The sequence below is a fragment of the Podarcis erhardii genome (genome assembly GCF_964252035.2).
Source record: "Podarcis erhardii genome assembly, chromosome: 2".
In the NCBI taxonomy this organism is placed as follows: Eukaryota; Metazoa; Chordata; class Lepidosauria; order Squamata; family Lacertidae; genus Podarcis; species Podarcis erhardii.
In genome coordinates, this window is record NC_138498.1 from 50,638,907 (window position 1) to 50,657,692 (window position 18,786).

Below are 18,786 nucleotides of genomic sequence, written 5' to 3' on the forward strand. Positions count from 1 at the left end.
TGTGAGTGGGGTATTCTCTTTAAAAAAAAAAAAAGACTTTAAAATGTAGTATCCTTTAGTACCTCATTTCCCTACAACTGTGTAGTAGAATTTGATCCAGAAATACAGGACTTCTCTAGAGAGTTTGCTGATGACCCACATCTTCTGGATGGGGAGAAATTTTGAAACAGATGTGAGTCCTAATGTGAAATTCATTGGCTTTCCAGATGGCACATTCTTTCCAATATTCACTTGGCACTGAATTGCCTTTACACCTGCATGCAAATTTTGTTGGTTATGTCATATTTTCCCTCTATTAAAAAGAAAGTATTGGAGAACCTTTCAGAAAAACGGGGGTGTTTGCTGGCTGCTTGCTTGCAAACACAGTTAAACTGCCTTTCATTGTTTTCAGGGATATTTGTACAATGTTTATTAGCTAAACAAAGTGAGCATTTGAATCTTAAAACTGAAGGAAGAACCTCTCTTTTTACCATTACTTTATGCTATTATTTCTGAGTAATCTTCAGTGTCAGATTATTGTTTTTTACATTGTTTGCACTATTTGTCTGTATCAGACGGTAAGTTTCAACCAACTACTAGTTTGTGATTAAAGTAGAGTCCAAACCCAACAGAGGATCTTTACTCTTAAGAACTGGAAATGGGATTGACAGGGATACATGGAGGGTTAGTTTTATGCCACTAGAGTGAGAATCTGATTTCAATATCAATATAAATGGTCATTATGTAAGCAGAATTAGCACTACCAGCTTAATGCAGTTACTCTGGATTTAAACCAGGGCAAATGAGATCAGAATGTGGTTCTATGTAGATAAGAGCTTTGTAAAACTACTTTAGATAATGCTTTAATATTTGAGCAGCTGTCTGAAGAGGGGTTAAGCAGCCAATTTTAGAGAGTATTGGGCCTTTTTCAGTGACATTTAAATACAACTATGTTTTTTCCTGGCTGAAGGAAAATATGCGTTCATCAAAATAAACTGTGGGAATGGGGCTATCCTTAGGGTTTGCAAGGTCCTGTTCAAATAAGGTACTAGTAAAGCCACAGTTAATTTAAGATCTGTCTCATTTATTTGAGGATGAGTGAACCAAAAATCACACAAACTGAGTTTGAGAAATCAGATTAGAGTGTTACCATCAACCCCTTGGTGCTGGCTGAAGGTTTTGTGGACAGACAACCTGTTGAGCGTACAACTGCTAAAAATTGTGGGTAATGGTTCCGCATCTGGTTTTCGTCATAGCCCTGGACACTTGATGAGAAAATGCAAAGGAGTGGGATCTAAAGAAGGTTCTGTAGGTTTGAGGGATGTCTCTAAGGCTGCCTTAGGATGAGTTGGCTAAAGACAGACCTAGTACAGCCACAAAGAGCCATCATGTCAGCCCAACATCACAATTTGCGTGACAGATGGCATACCAGTAAAATGAATGCTAGATTAGCTTCTGAGTTGCTCCTCTTACTGTGCATCAGATGAGCTACCTGTCTCTTAAGTGACACACTGTATCTTTATTTGTATAGTGGTACCTTGGTTTTCGGAAGACGAACATTTTGTTTTTTGAATGCCGAAAACCCAAAAGTAATTGCCTATGTTTTCAAACGTCCCTCAGAAGTTGAACGGCTTCCGCTGCATGTTTTTCAATTTTTCCAATTGAACTTGCAGCCAGCCCTTTGCGCCTCAGTTTTCGAATATTTCAAAAGTCGAACCGTCTTCCAGAATGGATTACGTTCGAGAACCGAGGTACCATCTTTTAAAAACTAAAATTGACAAATTTATAAAAGGCAGTTGCAAAACTGATATGTAGATTAGAGGTAGGAGTTCTGTGAAATCACAGGTAGCAGCTAATAGGTGTACTCCATAGTCAGCATTAGTATCTGCCTTTCATCTTAAAAGTCCAAGGCCGGTTTTGCACACTCTGGTGATCCACTCTCAAACTTGCATAAATGTTCTTAAAAAAGAAGAAGAGCTCATCCCAGTGAGGGTGAAATATGATGATTTATTTACAGAAAAGTGAAGGCACTAACATGACACTAACTTGTCATGTTAAAATGTTTTATTTGTCTTTACTCTTACACAGTAATTCTTCCTACATTGTTTGCATGGTGAAACTATTGGTCTTGCAAATATACCTTCATTTTCCAGACACAGACAATGGCAACATTAAAGTTGAATTCTAAAATGTGCTTCAAATGTTGTGGAAATTTGAAAATATACATCTGTGTACTGTATATATTCCACAATGCATGAAACCTATATGCATCTTTTAAAAATGTGCACTCTGTAGATATGCATGTGTCAGTCACCCTTAAATAGCCTGGAACAGGGCCCTGCTGGAGTTGATGGATGTTGCAATCCACAACACCGGGGTGAGAAAAGTTGCTGTAGAATGCACAGGCAGCCTAAAATAACACTCCACATCAATATGGTGTACAGATGTGCCCCTCACGTTAGAGTAACAGTCCTAAAGTCAAACATGCAGTGGTTCCTATGTATGTCCACTTAGAAGTAAGTACCACTAATTTCAGATGTAGTGTAGTTCAGGTTTAACCTGGCAAATATACAAAACTTTGAAGTACAGTGGTACCTCAGGTTAAGTACTTAATTCATTCCGGAGGTCCGTTCTTAACCTGAAACTGTTCTTAAGCTGAAGCACCACTTTAGCTAATGGGGCCTCCCGCTGCTGCTACGCCACCGGAGCACGATTTCTGTTCTCATCCTGAAGCAAAGTTTTTAACCTGAAGCACTATTTCTGGGTTAGCAGAGTCTGTAACCTGAAGCGTATGTGACCTGAAGCGTATGTAATCCAAGGTACTACTGTACCTCAAATGCTCATCTCCCCACCCCCACCTCCTCTTGCTGTTTTCTAGATATGCTTCCTTTATGTGATTTGAATGCTATGGAATAGCTTCAAAGCCATTTAGACCATTGTTTTGCTAAATAAAATGCTTGATACAAGCTAAACTAGCATCTTGATAACAGTTACATGAGGGAGTCCAGCTTATTAGCAGCCTTGAACAAATGTGGAGCTGAGTCTGATAACCATTTTTGAAAATCACCTCATTAACTACTGCTTGTTAAGAGGATAGTGACATAGTAAACAACTTCACACTTGCAAAACTCCATGCTCTGTGATCATAGGCTGAAATATGCTTTTATAGTCAACAACTATTTTGGTGTTTTATATTAGCTAAATAACATTAGCTATGGAAATTCAAACGTATCCATTCTTCAGGAAATCAGCCCTGAGTGCTCACTGGAAGGACAGATCGTGAAGTTGAGGCTCCAATACTTTGGCCACCTCATGAGAAGAAAAGACTCCCTGGAAAAGACCCTGATGTTGGGAAAGATGGAGGGCACAAGGAGAAGGGGACGACAGAGGACGAGATGGTTGGATAGTGTTCTCGAAGCTACAAACATGAGCCTGACCAAACTGCGGGAGGCGGTGGAAGACAGGAGTGCCTGGCGTGCTCTGGTCCATGGGGTCACGAAGAGTCGGACACGACTAAACGACTAAACAACAACATGGAAATTTTTGATCTATTTGTAAATCAGAAGAAGTGGAATACTTTTGCTCCATTGTTTACTGTTTGTGAATTATATGAAGTTCACGGTGAAGCTTTGTTAACAAAAATTCAGCTGACTATTGATAAACCTATTGGCATTTTGATTAGCATTTTTCTAAAAGACAAACAAAAATATATTACAAGACCTGTTTCTAAGCTGCAAAGAGGAAGCAATGTAAACCCAAATTTTATTGATTGTGCATAGGATCACCTTGTTTGATTCCTTTTTTATTCTGCAGTTTTAATTAACAAAGGGTATGAGTGTGGTGTGCAAAGCCCATGCATGCTGCTGTTTATCACAATGGCCACGTTAGCTACTCAATAAAGCCATTCATACAGTTTTATAAAAGTCTATTTATCTTTAACAGCCTGTTGCAGTCCACTGAAGACTGTACAATACACTGAAGGTGAAAGATAACGCTACGTGGGGACATTATGTTCAGTTCTTTTCATTTGTGTGTGGAAGTGTGTACTTGTAATATATCAGATCATCTGCAATTTATTGTAGGGGTTCCACTTGTCTTTTCTATTAGTTCATTATTTGACTTCTCCTTTTCTTGACTTTTTGCTGTTTTCCATCATACTGTTTTGCTGAAAACATAGGCTTGAATCCTAACTAGGTATCTATGAACTGAAAGGCTTCTTCCATTCAAGATCCAGTGGAGGATCCCAAACAGTAGAGGGGAACAATGTTCACAGATATCCCCCTTCCCACTGCAGTGCTGAGTGCTGCCTTTCATGTTCCTCTAGAGGGCCCTACCAGTGCATTTTTTTCAGGGAGGCACAAGGCTGCCTTGTGGGAAGAGACAGAAAGTGTACATCAGTCATCTCACTTCCACTGGCAGGAACTCTGCTTAAAGTACAATCCTACCCTCAGAAACCTAGTTAGGATATAAACTATATTCTATTGTATTGCAGAAAGGAGGTGTGCCCCTGCTTTAGCATAAGAAAAAGCCAGCATTCTTTGTATTTTATTTTTCAGTTCAATAGAGCTTTGTGTCAGCATAACTTCTTAAGAAATAATCTTTTGGCTTGGGCAAAATCTTAATTGTAGTGTCTGTTTTGAATGCCTCTATTGAATATTTGCATTGCTTAATAAGCAGAGGCTAATCTGGATGTCTAAGTGATTAATTTACAAGCAGGCATAAAGCAAAAAGTGATAAAATAAAGAACTAGGAAGGGAGGAAAACTATGCATTCAAAAGCATGAGCATGCGGTTAGATGGGATGTGTTGGATAGGTATCACTTTGGAACCTCATAAAATGCTATAATTTCAGGATCTCATATCAGAGCAGGTGAGTTTATGCAGTGTAGCAAACATGCTTCCAATATGTTAGTTTAACCGCCTGGGCTTTCTCAAAGGCATTTAATGAAAGACAGCCCATAGGATTGCCATGTCATTTATCAGTCACTGCTCCTATGGCTTTAACAGAAACCTGTTCTGTTGAAGATATGGAAGGTTGGGGGACAAAATGCAGGTCCTCCAGACTTGCACACATGTTGGTTCTGTTCAGAGCTTCTGATGACACATGAACTTTGGGGTGGGAGGCAGGTGTGATCCCATTCTCCTTGCAATCCGGTATCACATGAATAGAACTAATGTTTACCTCCCAAGTTGTATAGAGTTCCACCTGCTGATTCAGTAGTTGTTGTTGTTTAAGACAAAGAAGTCTACGCTGATGTTGTTGTTGTCACTTGGAAAACCAAGCAGCTGATGGTGATAATAGTAAGGATTTTCTGCTAGGGCAGCTGATTGATGCTACTGAAGAGAACCTCGTATAAATGCTGGTGTTATAGTCATATATTATTCCATCACTTCCTATGTATTTTCAAGGTTCTCCTTGATTGCTTCTGTAGCTATTATCATGCCTGCATGCCACCCGCTTCAAGGCATAAACATACAGCCCAGAGGCTGGCAAAGTGCTGCCTGGATGTCAGACTAGTGTTGCATTGCAGCAGTTGTAGATTGATTTCCATAATTTACAGTATGTAGAAGGCCATGTTTCTTAGTCAGTGTAGAAACTGGAAAAGAGAGAAGTTACTGAATTAGCATATTTCACACTTACTTAGCAATTTATATCAGGCAAAGGTTTAGTTTGCAAATATGCACAGGGAAAAATGGCAAGGACTGCAAATGATTTATCTGCTGTTTACCATATCCTGAAGCTTAGGACCAATAATACATGGAGAATTAAATGATTATTCTTAATGCGTTCAGACAGCAGACACAAAACCTGGGCTCATCTAAATTTCAGATCAAGAATTAGACTTAAAATGGGGGGGGGGTCTTTCTTTCCAGCTGAAGCATAGGGGATAGGAGGACTGATTGTGAAAGGTTTCCACTAACACAATAACTGCAAGCAAATTATAGATTTAATTTTAGATTGTTCAAGAAACTCTGCAGTGGGAAAGTCTATCATGTTGTATCGGGATTGAAAGAAGCAGTTTTGTGTTCAACAAGAATATGGCAAATACTTGGCTGCTGCGGAATGGTCTTAAGTTTATTTTTCAGCCTCTTTAGTTTATTCTGCTTGTTTATATTTATATTTTAATTGCTTTGTTGTATCTTTTCATGTAAGCTATCCTGGGAACATGGCTGATGTGTACTCTTCAAATGCCTATAATTAATCACACTTCCTTGCCTCCCCCCTTCAGACCCCGTTGCATTGGCAAAATCTGCTCTGGGGGTGTACCTCAAGCCTCTGGAGCATACTTAGAGGGCGGGTGGAGGCCTGCAAGAAGGGAGGAGAGGTAAGAAAAGTCCTGTTGTGCAAATGGAAGTCTGTTCTGCTTGCATAACAGCAGCATTGGATACTGCCATGTGTGAATATACTAGTGAAATGCCAATCAAATTTGGATGACAGGTGGAATGGAGCCGCTGGATGTTTTCTTCCTTCCTACTCCAAACTCATTCTCTACGGCTAGACCTCCAGACAGGCTGAGTTTGTAGTACAGTAGTACCTCAGGTTAAGTACTTAATTCGTTCCGGAGGTCCGTTCTTAACCTGAAACTGTTCTTAACCTGAAGCACCACTCTAGCTCATGGGGCCTCCCGCTGCCGCCGCGCCGCCGGAGCACAATTTCTGTTCTCATCCTGAAGCAAAGTTCTTAACCCGAGGTACTATTTCTGGGTTAGCGGAGTCTGTAACGTGAAGCGTATGTAACCTGAAGCGTATGTAACCCGAGGTACCACTGTATTATCCAAAGTGAAAGTATTACTTGAAATTAAGATAGGCTTTGAGATAAGCAATGTCTTACTATTGTGACCAGCTCACCATGTAGCACCTGTTGGCACAAAGCCACTCAGTCCCCCCGCAGACACCACTTTGTGTTGAAAGTAGGAAACAGTGTACTGCCAACTGAATGGCGAGATGGCAGGCCATTCATCTTTTCTTTGGTGCTTAGCCCAGAAAGAAGTGTGTGGGAGTTTGCCTCTTCAGGTGTCAGTGGTACATTCAGTAGCAGGCTACCTCAGAGCTGCAGCGGAACTTTGCCTGAAAAGCTGGGGTGGCAGTAGTAGGGAGAAGCCACCTTCCAATTTCTCCAGCCTTCAGATCTTCAAGCTAGCAATAGTAACAGAGCTGAGATTGACTTTTAGCACACTGCTGTAATTGCTCAATTAGGACCAGTTGTAGCAGCATCCTAAAAGCAAATCCATGCTGAGTTCAGTTGTGCACACCAGCTGCAGTTGCATTTTGGGATGCTGTCACTGTCAGTCAGTCAGTTTTATTGCACATAGGCAAAGGCTGCCGCAATGTACACAGAATCATTCAACAGTTAAAAGGAAATATGCTGGATTAATAAAAAAAAAACTTAAAATATTTATATTGTGAGAAAGCACCAGTGAATCCCAACCAGTCTTTTGACCCCCAAAAATAGTTTACTAAAGAGCATTTTGGAAAAGAATGTTGGAAAAGTATGTGGATTACAGTCCTATTTAGCTGCAAATACTTATTTCAAGTAACAAGGAACAGATAGGAAAATCTATCCTTTTTTGCACATGGACAAACTGAGAAATTGTCTACAAAGAGCTGATCTAAAGTAAAAGAGAATTACATAATACTTTGTATGAAATTCACTACAAAAAAATGTGACAACCACTTTTGTTTTTGTTTTTTAACTTACATCCATGGCTCTCCAAACCGCTTTCTGGGAGATTACATGTGTAAAATCACAAATGTCTAACTCACTTTGTGGACCCACGCATAGTGACTACCACATCAGGGAGTGAAAGCCTAGACAAGGAAAGATGTAAAAACTGGACAATACAACATTCTGGGATTAAAAATTGGCCAAAACATTATCAATTACAGATGTAGGTAGGCTTCGGCTCAGGCACTAGGTATATACCCATTCTCAGCCTCCAGATGGAGGGCTGATGCTAGAGCAGGATGCTAGAGCTACTTCTATAGCTCTGTTTTGATAATAACTGAAACCTGGGGTTTTACTGTAGATAGGTTCAGTGAATATAAGGTACTTATTAAAAGACTCGACTTGCTACTAGAGCACAATATCCAGTAAGATATTGATAAACCATAAAAAACTAGACTGAAACATTCTGATAGTTCTATGTTGCTGCTGCTCCTGGTTGTTTTTTTTCTTTTCAGAATATGAAGCCTTAAATTGGGAACACATTTTTGCCAGTTCAAGGTCAAAAAAGGCACCAGGCGTGTGGCACAAAGTCTACAATTGTGAAATGACTTTTTCTAGCAAAACCCTGTTGACTCCAGTGAGAGAGCAATCCTGACTGGTGCAGGGAGATGCAGAGCAGTGGATTGTGTCAAACACAGCATTTATTAATGACTAATAAATAAGTTCCTCAATGTGAATGAGATTCTAAAGGATAAGGGTTGTCCTCAGGAAGAACTTTTCAGTAGGTCTGTGGAGTATTTTATATGAAATAAATAAATATTTCTGATACCTCTGGGTTTGTGTGGGCAGCACCAGAACTGGGATTTCTATATTTTATTTTTCTTTGTCTTTGCCTTGTAGCACTCGCAATTATACCAACATCACCCACTCAACTATCCTTCTTGTGCATCAAAACATACTCCCTAAGGCCAGCTCTGTGATGTCTTCCTAGCAGTGAAACTTTTATTTGGGTGATAATAACATTGTCTTCCTTTCTAGAAGGAATGTACCATTTCAATTAATGGCTGCTCTTTGATCAACCAAGTAAAAGCAAAATATTTCTTAACATGGCTCTTTCTTTAAATAGATGACATTTCCCTAGACCTCCTGGCAGCTTTAAATATAATTTTAGTCATTGCTTAAATCACCTGGTGTTACAAGAAATCGACTGAATCATTGACAACAGAGAGGAAAAATAAATGTTATATGCTCACCAGTGTTTGACTTAAGAAATGTTAAATTGTCATAGTGGGCTATATCAAATGTTAGTCCTACTCAGAGTAGACCCATTAAATAAATGGGCATGAGTAACTTGAGAAGGGACGCAGGTGGTGCTGTGGGTTAAACCACAGAGCCTAGGACTTGGGATCAGAAGGTTGGCGGTTCAAATCCCCATAATGGGGTGGGCTCCCGTTGCTTGGTCTCTGCTCCTGCCAACCTGGCAGTTTGAAAGCATGTCAAAGTGCAAGTAGATAAATAGGGACTGGTCCGGTAGAAAGGTAAACGACGTTTCCGTGCGCTGCTCTGGTTCGCCAGAAGCGGCTTAGTCATGCTGGCCACATGACTCGGAAGCTATATGCCGGCTCCCTCGGCCAGTAAAGCGACATGAAAAAATAACTCCCATAGATTTAAAGATGGATCAATCCATATTGTGTTGAATATGATGAGTCACTTAGGGCATATGTAAACTTTTTGGGCCTTTATCTAAAGTAGTTTTCAGAGATTATTTTACTCATGTGTTTGAAAATTGCTAGAAGAGGAAAATAAAGAATTCCAAACCCAACACCTCTTTAGGTGCAGTCCTAAACATATTTAATTCTGAGAGAACATGCTTAGGAGTGTTTTCTTTGTAATGTCTTGCCAGACAAGAAGCGTGACATGTGGGACTTCAAAAACTGCATAGGAACAAGGGGCAGCCTGCAGGTGTGCCTCATTTTGCTTTTTTGTTGGTAACTAATTTTGGTGGTCATTATAATTTTGGTGGTCAGATAATGTGTCTTCTAGAGTCCTGTTCACACATTATTGATGCATAGGGCTCTGACCTGGCTAGTCTCAATTTGCAAACACCTGCAAAGGAGCTCCTACCTGTGAGCTGCTTCTCATGCATAAGCACTGCAAGTCTGGGCAACTCTGTCCTGAGTGCAAGGAGCCCCTACCTGGAGTTCACCCATAGGTGTTTCTTTGCAGATGTTTGTGCTCAGTGTGTGAATGTTGGGGGCAGGGCTAGCCCAAGATGGGGCCTCAGGAGTGGGACCACCAGCACAGTCCTGCTCCTGCTTCACCACATGAGTATGAGTATATGAATGGTGTAGGACAACATGATGATTGGGTGGTATGTTACCCTTATCTGAGTTCTAGAAGTAAAGTAACCAGAATAGAAATGAAAAGGACTGTCACGTTTGGAGGTTGTTTTCAACTTTTGAATGTGTGTATATGTGTGAGGACTGTTAAGAAATCCTTTCCCCTCATTTTAGCTCTGAGAGGGAAATATTTCAAAGTGCTTGGGAGGCTGTGTGTACTCTTGGTGGCTAGAAAGCATTGGTGATTTTCTTTTTCCTCTCCTTTTTCCTATTTCAGAATAAAGATAAGTTAATGACTTTGAAATATGATTTCCCAGGTACTCTGGCATTCAAACTGCAATGATAAACGGATATTGAAAATACTGTACACATTGTGTATGAGTTTGTGTGTGTGTGTGTGTGTGTGTATCAGAAAGAGAGAGAGGTGAATATCTCAGCAATTGATAGCTTTGAAATTATTCAAATGCTTAATGCTTTCATTCTAATGCTAAATTAGAATCCTTTTTCTGAACCAGCAAATTCTACTGCTTTTCCACACACCATTTTTCTTTACTCATTGCTTCTGCAAATTGCAGTCTATAGGCCTACTGTCAAATTCCACAGTTACCAGGCAAACCGTTACTACTGTCTCAGCAGAATAGTTCTCATGCCCCTTATGTAATCTATCATCACACTGCATCATGTGTTTTGTACTATTAAAGTAGCATACACATGTTATTTAGTAACAGTAAGGAACTCATGATGCCATTCAATGATGCAATGAGAATGTGCAAAAGCGTCTGAGGCATTGTAAATATGAGAAGTATAGCATTTCAAGTTAGAAAATCAAAAACACGGTGCAAAGATGGATTAGAGGTAGTAATCAGCAGTACTGACGTTTGGATGCCAATAAGGAATTGCGCCAGGGGATTTCACAAATCTCTTCTTTGTTATTGGTTTCGCAGATCGTAATATTGAAACTCCCTTTACATATGGAGCTATGCAGCACATTCTGATCAAGGATGAGGAATGTCTGCCAGTTTAAATCATTATCTTAACTACATATGATGCGATTATCATTTCATGGCCAATGGGGAAGAGTTGCCTACTGAAATATTTACTACTACAGTAAACAGGATTATGTAGACAAATTATTTTTCCCTTTTCACTGAACAGTCAATGAAATTACTTATTTTTGCTGGCAAATTCAGCTTGCCACCTTCATACTTTATTGCGCTCCCTACTTTCTTGACTGCAGAGTTCTTATGTAAAGATTTCTGTTTCTGAAATACACTTGTGTGCATGTGTACCCCTGTGGTGGATTGACAGGCATGTGCATCATATGTAAATGCCACACATTGTAGTTGGAATGGAGAACCTCAGGCTCTGGGGCTCTGTCTGGCCCTTGATATTCTCCCTTTCTGAGGCAACACCCCTTGGCGACCCTGCTCCATGCTTTCCTTGAGTGTTTTTGCCAGACTGGAATGTGTTCTTGAACTGTGATAATGCCTCTTGCTTGCCTGGAGGGAACACAGAGATATTTGTGTGAAAAGAAAACTCTTGGTTGTTGTTTTTCATGGCTGAAATGTAACCTACTGTACAGGGTGGCCGTTTGTGGAATGCCCTCCTCGGTGAGGTGTGTTTGTCAGGGCCTGTGATCCCACTTCTTCTGCCCCATGTTCATTTAATGTGGGGAAAGAGTGAGTGCAAATGCAGTGGGTTGTATCCAACTAAGTTCTACTTACAGTAAACCCATTGAAAATAATGTGCCTAAGTTGGCCATGTGTGTTCACTTCAGTGGGTTGTATTCAGTGCTAATCCTACTGAGAGGAGACCCATTGACGTTAATGGTCATAACTTACTTAGGTTCATTAATTTCAGTATGTCTGCTCTGAGTAGTATTTAGTTGAATCATACCCAATGGGACTACTCTCAGTAGGACTAGCATTGGATACAAGCCTGGTCTTTCAGTATCACTCAGGGAGACGATTTCAGCTGGGATCCAAAGTTTTGTGCACACGTTTTGTCTGCTATTCATTTGCACCAGAATTTCTTTTTTAGAAGTTATTTCTTCCCCAAATTGCATGTTCTCCTTTCTTCCTTTCATGAAGCTCAATGCAGGTTATTCTGCATTGCATTCATGAGGCCTACATCCTACAGACTTATACTGTGTTGTCTAAGGTACAGATAATTGTGGAATTAACATAGCATTAGAGAGGTTTTTGTTGGGCTAGAGCCCTGTTCTATAGAACTGCCTTCCCCAGCCTGATGCCCTCCAGGTATTTTGGCCCACTCTTAAGAGTTGTGGTCCAAAATACCTGGAGGGCAAAGGCTGCTGCAAACTTTGAAGCACACATAGTGATTTGTGCTACCTGTTAATGCTTCAGACTAACCTTTAAGTTGTTGATTTCTATAATGTATATCTTTGCTGCATTAGCAGGGCTGACATTTTGTCACAAATATTGGATCTTTTCCAGCTATCATCCTTCCCCAGCCTGGTGCCTCCAGATATTTCTTATAACTCCCCCCAGTCCTGGTCAGCATGGTCAATGGCCAGTGATAATGGAAATTGTTGTTCTAAAACATCTGGGGGCACCATGTTGGGAGAGGTTGCCTGAAATAAATATTCTAGCAAAATGAGCTCTTGTACAATTTCTACAAGCATATTTATATTATATTTTACAGTGATACACTTGCTGCCCATGAGATGCGTTTTATCCACAAACTGTGCATATGGCATAATTTTCTTTCAGAATGCCAAGGCTACATTGAATGAAGAAGATCCAAAGGGAGCTAGCAACATTTGATAAATTGGCAGCTTGATGGCTAATGAAATTCAAGTGCTGACAAATAGAAGATGAAGTGTTTTGTATGGGATCATTTAAATGATTCCTGCATGTTGCTATGTTGCAAATCAACAAAATGCTGTTGGTATTGCCATGGAAAACTCAGTGGAAAATCTGTGCTTACAGAATATTCCAAATCCACAAACTTTTGGAAACAGTAATGTAAAAGGGAAAGATAATTCTACAAAAATGATCTATTTAGTAGTATTGAATAATGAATCAGTGCGTGTATTCAGTGATGGACATGATGTGGTTGAACAAAGTGGAGCTTAATCAAGACAAGACAAGACTATTGGCTGGGATTTCTTTTGTTAAGTACACAGCCTATTTTGCATGGGGGCTGCATTTCTCCTTGCAAGTGCAATTCACAGTAGTGCTCCTGGATCTGTCACTACTTGAGTGCCCAGATGGTATCAGTAGCCAGGAGCAATTTTCATCAAGTTCAGCTGGTGTACCAGCTGACTCCTTTCCTGGAGAAAACTGGCCTGTGGTCAGACATGTTTCTGTAGCATCCAGATTAGATTATTGTAATGTACTCTACATGGGGCTGCTTTCAAAAAGGGTCTGGAAACGATTCAAAATGTAGTGATAACTGGTATGCTGCCTGGGGAAGATATAATCCCCATTCTGTTCCATTGTCATTAGTTGCTTGGAGATTTTTTTATTATACTAAGTGGTATAAAAAAATTAACTAATTCATTTCTTGACTGGTTTCGAAGTACTGATGGTAAGCATTGAAAGCCCTAATCCACAGCTGCAGAACCTGCAATCTTATTTTATGTGTCCCCCCGTGAAGCCACCTGATTCTTACCTCCTATCATAATTCCTTCCTTCTTGTTCATTCCCTCCTTATTTTTATTGGCTTTGTTTGGCTGTGTATCACACTAAAGAAAAAAAGGAATTGCTTCCTCTTGCTTTCCTGAGTAGTAGCTATATTGATTTGTTGTGATAAATATATGTAAGTATCCGTACAGTGGTACCTCGGGTTACAGACACTTCAGATTACAGATGCTTCAGGTTACAGACTCCTCTCGGATTAAGAACTTTGCTTTAGGATGAGAACAGAAATGGCGCGGTGGCAGTGCAGCAGCAGCAGGAGGCCCCATTAGCTAAAGTGGTACCTCAGGTTAAGAACAGTTTCAGGTTAAGAACGGACCTCCAGAACGAATTAAATTTAACACAAGGTACCACTGTACTAGGAGTTCCAGTCTGAGGTAGCCATAGTGAAAGTGAGGCAGGGCAGTCTTTATTCCAAGTTAGTTGACCTAGAACAGTGTTTCCCAACCTTGGGCCTCCAGATGTTTTTGGCCTACAACTCCCATCATCCCTAGCTAGCAGGACCAGTGGTCAGGGATGATGGGAATTGTAGTTCAAAAACAGCTGGAGGCCCAAGGTTGGGAAACACTGACCTAGAAGACATTTGTCTCTGGTTCCCTTCATTTTCAGGCCTGGCTCTGCCCACTGCTGGCATACAGTTCCTGGAAGTTTACCCCTGTGGGAAATTAGCCCTTGACATGGGGGAGAAAAGTCTACCATTGTCCTAAATGGCATGGGTATATGAACGGCCATACACTCAGATCTAAACCCGAGGCTTGCAGCATGTCACTTCTAGCACAAGATGAATCCCTTTTCAATTGTAGCACATGAATTGTGGCATATGCTTTTAAGTGATGCTTGTCTGTCCTCACTGCTGCTTGCCTTTCATTGAGCTTGAAAGTCAGGTTTTGTACATGTCTCCAAAAACAGCACTATAATTCAAAACTGCTTTCGTTGTGGTTGATGAAGAAGACGATGATAGTGAAAGTGGTTATATTAGTCTAGCAAGAAAGAGTTCTCACTACAGTGGTGCCTCGCAAGACGAAATAAATTCGTTCCGCGAGTTTTTTCGTCTTGCGATTTTTTCGTCTTGCGATTTTTTCGTCTTGCGAAGCACGGACTTTAGAAAAGCTTCAAAAATCACCAAAGTCTTCAAAAACCTCAAAAAAGGCCACCACACCGCGTGCTATGAGTTGCTCCTCGAAGTGAATGCACGGTTTTAAGAAAAAGGAAACAAACTTGCAAGACAAAGGAAACAAACTCGCAAGACGTTTTCGTCTTGCGAAGCAAGCCCATAGGGAAATCCGTCTTGCGAAGCAACTCAAAAAACGAAAAACTCTTTCGTTTTGCGAGTTTTTCGTCTTTCGAGGCATTCGTCTTGCGAGGTACCACTGTATTAGTACCAGTTTTGAGTATTTTCCCCTTGAATATCACTTATTGCTTATAATTGCTATTGTGCATTATACTAGTTACACTTTACAACTCTGTCAGCATATACATAAAGCAACAGAGAAAGACGCCAAAGCTGTTCCTTTTGTACTGGTGGCATTTGGAATGCATGATAAACAGCAGTCTACTGCTGGAGCCACTGATGAAAAGGCAAGTAGTAATAGTCAGGTCTTAAATCATTTCTGGAAAATCCAGTCACGGTTTAATGCTGTTTGAAAGAAGCAGTACGGATGGCTGTGGAGTAAACTAACAAACAACAACTTTTTCAAAGACAGCATCCTCCATATTCAGTGGAAGGGAGCATGAGACCACAAGGAAGCAGAATAGCTGCAATCAGAATTCTCACTTGAGGCTTTGTGCAAACGTTACATGAATAAAGAACTCTGCTTCTGAGTTAGCTCTCAGCTATTGCTAATAATTTAACCGTTGCTGCTCATAAATAGTAGTTGTAGTTTGTATATAGGTATCTTTCACATAAGACCCATCTACCAGTGAAACAAGTCAATAGGGCAATGCTTTGTTACACTTAGGAATGGGGGGGGGGATTCAGTTCAGTTCACAATTTAATGCAAAGCTCTCTAGTTGTGCAATTTCTGAAACAGATGCAAACTGAAACACAGCTATAATTCAAAATGCTTACCTTTCCAGATTTTACAATGCTGTTCTCCAAATAACCAGTGACTCAAAAATGGCGTAAATTAGAGGAACGTATACTTAAAAGTGTATATATTAATGAAAAGAACATACAAAAATGCATTCTATTAGGGGACTGTGTGAATTCAAACAAAATTGCATCCAAGTGCTGATGAATTTTCCTGAGAACATTTTATTTTAAATCACAAACAGATGCAGAATTGTGGAGAATTTAAGACTTAAAAAATAAGAAACTAAGAAGAAACTAAAATTGACAGATTTGTCCAACCCTGGTTACAATGGATGTCCAAAATTTGATGAATCTTGGCATTCACGGGGAAGGGAACCGTAGCTCAATGGAAGAGTGCATTATTTGCATGCAGAAGGCTCCAGGTGCAATCTCTGGCATGTCCAGAACAGATAATGATTTCAACAGCATCTGCCCAAGACCTTAGCATCTGCCAGATAGAGTGAATAATACTGGGCTAGTTCACAATTAGTCTGATGTGGTATAAGGCGACTTTCTCTGTGTCTAATATTAGCAGTCCCAGGAAAAAGTCTACATCGAAATGTTGGGCTGAGTGCAAATGTTCCACCTTAGAAAAGCAGCAGCAACAGCCCTGTTTATAGAGTGCCGGTCATAGGAGACAAGGGTGCTTTGCCCCCCCCAAAAAAATATGCGAGGGGGCTGGGCCACCCAAAAGTTGATGAACATTGTCATTCAAATAGTGTGCATGCATTGCATCATGTGATTAATTAAGTGGGGTGGGGCTTATCTGAGCCGTCCCCCTCCCCCAGCGATATTTTATTCAGGCTGGCACTCCTGGTGCCAGCCATTTTCAGGGATGAGCAAGTCACCATTTTAAATTCCCTAGAGTGCCTTAGAAAGATGCTATATCATGATACAATGGCATTCTAAAGAGCATTCTTGAAGGAATGGTAGCCCTCACTGAGTGCAAGCAAAACTATTCATCTGTTGAGCCTATATGTAAATGGAGTTTACACTCTTTATCCACAGAATTTTTCTGGGATTCCTAACATTGGAAACACGCAAAACTGTGTGACACCAGGTCAGACTATTTCTCTATCTTGCCAGTATTGTCTGTAAGATGCTTTCATAGGTATACATGCTAGTCTAAATTACTGCCTTCTTTGAGTGTGTACCAACTACCATAATGAACTGAAGAGCTGGCATTTTTAAAAACATGTTAAAACTTCTCGTATGCTTCCCCCCACTACTGGCAGAAATACATTGTCAATTCATCTGGGAGCTTAAAACTTTAGTATATAATTAGAAGTACCTGCACTGGAGTATTGCTTAAAAGCTCCCCCTCCCCCTCTTTTGCTGGTGTTAAAACCAATTAAAGTGGAGTTACTCATTTTTTAGTCTCCTCAAACTTTGCAAGAAATGTTTGGATTTACTTTATTTCTTGCACTTGAGTGTTCTTCAAACAGCAGGGTTTAACCATTAAAACTTAAAGTTTTGTATAGCTACAATTTAGATCAGCAGGGAGAAGTGATATGGAGGGGAAGGAATATCAGTAAGAGCCTCAAAGCCTTTTTGAGAATAATGTCTCACCTGAAGATGGTGCACAAAGTGATTTTGGTTGGAAAATGTTACTATTGTGAAATGCCCATCATTATGACAAATGTCTGTGGATGGGAGACCTGTATGTTGCCAGTACCCCTGGATAGCTGTTGTGGATCTCTGTATTGCTTAGAAGCTCCCCCTTCTATAGCAGCCCCCTCGTAGTGAGGACTGGGCCCCCCAATGAACTACTGTCTCCTGGTCCAGGAATAGACAAAGCTGTTTTACCAGGAACAGCTGCTAAAAGGCACTTCTAGCCACTGGTGCTTTCACAGTATGTAGTGACAAAACTGGATCCAGAAGCACACACACACACACACTGGAAACCTGATCCTTCAAGGGAACAGGGTAGGCGACAGACAAATTTATCAGGCTTTAAAACCACTCACCCATAATGAGTCTGTTTTGCCAGGCTTCAGGCTCAGCTTATTTTCCTTCATTCACCCCACCACTGTCTAAGCACCAGTCCAGGGCCCACACAGATCCTCCTGATTCAGTTGTTATGTAGAAACTGTGCTGACTGTTATCAGTGTACTAATGGCACCTGCCCCCCCCCCAACCCGTAATAACCACTCCAGTGGCTTCATGTAGGTATTAAATACATTGGGAATAAAACAGTGCCCTGTAGTACCCCATAGTGTAACTGGCCAAAAAGCACTCTCACAAAGCTACTCTCTACATTTGGTTCTATAGCTGGGACTGGAACCATTGTAGCACAATTCCATAGAGCTGGTACAGGAGGATTCCATCCTCAATGGTATTGAAAACTGCAGACAGATCAAGAAGCAGGAACTAGGTCTCACTCCCTGTAAAGGGCATATATCAGGGTGGCCAAGGCCAACTCAATCCCATGGCCAGGCCTGAACCCAGATTGTGCTAGATATAAATAATATGTGCTACCCAATAATGTTTGAGCTGTCACATCACTACTCTTTCCACCACCTTCAGCCCAAAGGATGTATATGTGACTGGTCAGTAGTTATTTCCGGCCATGGGGCCAAGAGCCAGTTTCTTTAGGAGTGGCCACAGCACTGCCACACACAGTGGAATATTAACCACATTCTGGACCCACCAGTCAAGCATGCTTTGTTAGATTAATGTCCCTATTAATAAGCTAATAGGGACAGGAGACAATAAAACACATGGTTAGATGTATACTTGTCCACATTAGAAACCACTTACTTATATGGCAGAAGGTTATGTTTGTGCACATCAGGACATTCTTGAGTTAGAGCTATATTTACTCCAGTATTGTGTTCAAATTATCAGATAATGACAACTACATATCTCTCAGGCAACAAATGGGATCTGTTCTGACACAGGTTAATATTTTGCTGGGATTGGAAAACTGAGTAAGCAAGAGAGTATATGTAAAATCTAAGGATTAAGGCAGAAATGAGAAACTTGTAGCCTTCAAATGTTGTTAGAGTCCTCACTCCCATCAGTCCAAGGCAGCATAACCAATGGCCAGGGATGGTGGATGCTGTAATCC

General features: G+C 40.6%; 1 protein-coding gene and 1 long non-coding RNA gene across 15 annotated transcripts in view; one reads left to right on the forward strand and one right to left on the reverse strand.

The window, feature by feature from the left end:
* The window catches only part of KCNIP1 (potassium voltage-gated channel interacting protein 1), a 573,342-nt gene that overhangs the window by 480,962 nt on the left and 73,594 nt on the right, over positions 1-18,786 (forward strand). The window lies entirely within an intron of this gene.
* Positions 3,210-18,786, reverse strand: part of LOC309336460 — a 60,441-nt gene continuing 44,864 nt past the window's right edge. The window contains exon 4 of the long non-coding RNA XR_014154023.1: positions 3,210-5,575. This is a non-coding gene — a long non-coding RNA (uncharacterized lncRNA). The remainder of the gene's footprint in view (positions 5,576-18,786) is intronic.